The sequence below is a fragment of the Engraulis encrasicolus genome, chromosome 15 (genome assembly GCF_034702125.1).
Source record: "Engraulis encrasicolus isolate BLACKSEA-1 chromosome 15, IST_EnEncr_1.0, whole genome shotgun sequence".
NCBI lineage: Eukaryota > Metazoa > Chordata > Actinopteri > Clupeiformes > Engraulidae > Engraulis > Engraulis encrasicolus.
In genome coordinates, this window is record NC_085871.1 from 10,808,243 (window position 1) to 10,812,271 (window position 4,029).

Genomic DNA, 4,029 nt, shown 5'->3' on the forward strand with positions numbered 1-4,029 from the left:
ATTTGTGTCTGTCTTACCACCATTCAACACAGGACTTACTATATGTAGCAACACTAACAACAAGCAAAACTCAGAGCCAGCAGGGGATCAAACAAGGTGTGTTCTACCCCTTCCGGTTGTGTGTGTGTGTGTGTGTGTGTGTGTGTGTGTGTGTGTGTGTGTGTGTGTGTGTGTGTGTGTGTGTGTGTGCGTGCGTGCGTGCGTGCGTGCGTGCGTGTTTGTGCGTGCGTGCGTGCGTGCGTGTGTGTATGTGTGTCGGGGTGGGCTTGAGTCGCTGCATGAGGGGCTTGCGTTTTCCGCAGTAGGCTAGTGTTCTTTTGCCGACGTTTGTAGACGCTAATCGTCAGCTATCGGCCGTTGTGAGCAGAGTGCACCGCATGATCATGTACTTACAGTAGGTGCTTGTGAGGTCAGTGCCGTTTCCGTGGTGACAAAGAGGTAAACAAATGCAGCTGCCTGACTGACAGTTGTGGGGTGATGATGAAGTACTTAAGCATAATTAATAGAGATGTACAGGATCCGGGATCCGGTAGGATAATAGGGTTTTTTAGACTATCCGGATCCGGCAGGATCTTAAGCAGTGGATCCGGTATCCGGCAGTTACCTAAAAATCAGGATCTGGGGCATCTCTACTATGTAGCCTAGGCTTCTCAGTCAGTCTTTCAAAACCCCAATCGCTGCATGGAGTGAAAGCCCTTCGCGGCCGTTGAAGGCAGTGTGGCAGTAAGCCAATGAGTCTTAAAAATAGTTTGCACCAACGTAATAAAAAGGGCCCCACTTGTGCGAGTTAGCTATGTGTTTCAACCCTTTCGTAGGATCCGGTATCCGGTTCCGGATCCGGCAGGATCTTAAACAGTGGATCCGGTATCCGGCAGGATCCTAAAAATCAGGATCCGGTGCATCTCTAATAATTAATAAATTGATAGTCATGAAGAATTGAACTTGCGAAGGAACTTAAATAAGAGGTTTGGTGTGAGACAATCCAGTGCCCCGAGTTCTGTGGTCAAAGAGTGCTGTTGGAGATAAAAGAACATACAGGGAAAAACATAGACTGCATGATGACCATGTATGTATCTATTCAACACTATATGGATGGGGAATAGGATCATATGACTGGAGAAAGGGGAATATAGAAATGTGTATTTTCTTTTGTCCGCTAAGCGCACTCTGTGAACTGGAACAGTAGGGCTGTAGGATCCATTTCGACTAAATCTCTCCTTTAAGATTTAGGGTATTTTCTTTCCAGACTCCTGGCAGTGAAAATGAAGTGTGCCACGGCTTCTTTGCAGCCAAACCAGAGCTGTCAGCAGCATACTAGCATGTGCACGGTGTGTGCGTGTGTTTGTGTGTGTGTGTTTGTGTGTGTGTGTGTGTGTGTGTGTGTGTGTGTGTGTGTGTGTGTGTGTGTGTGTGTGTGTGTGTGTGTGTGTGTGTGTGTGTGTGTGTGTGTGTGTATTTGAGAGAGAAAGCGAGAGTGTGTGTGTGTGTGTGTGTGTGCGTGTGCGTGTGCGTGTGCGTGTGCGTGTGCGTGTGTATGTGAGAGAGAATGAAAGACAAATTATCATTTGTGTGTTTGTGGGTTAGTGCAAGAGCGTGAATGATTTTAACAGACCGGGTTAGGAACTAGCTCGGTCATTGTTTACTAATGACATCCAAATAATATATTGTATGCTTGTCATATATAAATATATCGTGCACAATGTTTGCATGTGCAGATTTTCCATGAGACGCACCCGTTGTTTGTTAAGAGTGTTTTGAAGATAATAGAACTTAATGATGAACATTATTGTACAAAAATGGCCTTAAAATTCTCACTGAACTCTTGAATTGAATTGTGCGATGCCTTCAGATATTATTGAATTGTTATACATTTTGTGTTGGTGTACTAATATTGCTTTTCCGTGTATTTGGTATTTGCACAGATTCACTTATCTTGAAAAAAAAAATCAGTTGTTCTGTTGTACTTTTTGCCATTGGTTGTCAGTCTGAGAATGCATGACTGAAGTATGGTAATCCATATGATAAAATGACTATTTCTGTATGGAACTGGATTTTTAAATAAACATTCTTACCTAACACTACAAGACCTCCTCTTTTCATTGTAGAATTGAAGGAGACCCTTCTATGAACTTCTGGGGGTCCTGTGTGGGAACCAGGAGTGAAACTTAGCATTTTCTAAAATCTACAAGTCACTCACAATTTTAACCAGTCACTGTTTTTACCAGTTCATATTCAACCATTCCAAACATTGCAATCATTTTCTGGTCAATACTTTTGTTTCAGAGGTCATAAATTCTGTGATTGTGATGCCAATAACTCATTTTTTTTTCGTTACCAATTTGCTTAAACCTTTGATGCTGTTTATAATTCAGCATTAACCCGGGCGCCTGTAGAAAAAAATCACCCGTCAAGGTGACGGGTGGGTTGATATATTTCACCTGCCAAAGGCCAAATTCACCCGTCATTGCCAGGTGGACGGGTGCTTATTTCCATCCCTGGTGGGAACCCTCAGGTAATGATTTGCTCTGGTTCTTACATGCACCTAAAGGAGCATAAAATAGTTCTTGGAGGATTTACAAGTTTGTCTTGAAAGTTCCTTAGTACTTTATAGAAGTCTAGTGGCAAACCAAAGAACACTCTGTGGTTCATCTAGGATCTTGTAACAATACAGGACCATATTGAGCCAATGTGGTGCCCCTTGGACACTATACCTCATTGATGCCCCCTTTATGAACAATATTCGTGAACTTTGGGTCCTGTGGTGACCCCTCACTGGTCGAAAATGGTCTGTGCCCCTGGCCCTTATGGATAATCTGGCCATGTGTACATACATACATGCATACATACATATACATACATACATACACACATGCATACATATGTACATACATACTGTACACAGTAGTCCATACGTTTTTTTATAGCGCTTTTCATGACACTCAAAGAAACTTTGAATAGGGTATCTCTACAGGTGTATGGGTCCAGCGCCATCATGTACTGTAATAGGTTGTGTTTATTTGTATAGTGCATTTCATACACAGGTGCAATTCAATGTGCTTTACAGAAACAATACAATTGAAAAGAAAGGAAACAAGACAGAAGAACAATGCATTGCTCATGATGTTTCATCCTGGTAATGCCTGACATGTTTTGTTCTGTTGTTTCGCCTTCCTCCGGTCCAGACGACTCTCCACCCATTAAGAATAATGACTGTTTTCCATGCTCCGCTGATGTGCTAATTGCGACTGTTTCCTCGGAAAGCTCCAATTATATCCAGTGGACCAACCATGGTGGTGATTGTGGTGATAGGGCCGCTTACAGCTTTTGTCGGGCCTGGGACAAAGTCATCTGAAAGGTCCCCCCCCCCCCCCCGCACAAATGTCGTAATAATGATCCCTCTGTCCCTTTTATCCCCCCCCCCCCCCCCCCCCCCGCCTGTTGTCTTCGTTGAGCACTACAGTGGACATGACACTACAGTAAGTAAGTTTTACCCTACAGGGGTTAAGACCACTGACAACCCACAATTATAGTACTCACAACCCACACACATGCTTTCATTTTAAACTGACTCCTGAGACAAATAATTACTGTATATCTGCTTCTAATGAGTTTTTTTCTGTTCTTTGAATGGATATCTCTGATATCCAACGCAACTCTGTATTATTGTGCTTGCACACTCTACTTGCACTAACTCAAAACACACGCGCGCGCGCGCACGCACACACACACACACACACACACACACACACACACACACACACACACACACACACACACACACACACACACACACTGCACTAGAAGAGAGCACACACACACACACACACACACACACACACACACACACACACACACACACACACACACACACACACACACACACACACACACACACACAAAAACAAACACACACACTGAGAGACAGAGAGAGAGAGAGAGGGAGAGAGGGAGGGAGGGAGGGAGGGAGAGAGACAGACAGACAGGGTGAGACAATGATCATGAGCTCCTACAACTTAAATACTGCCCAAC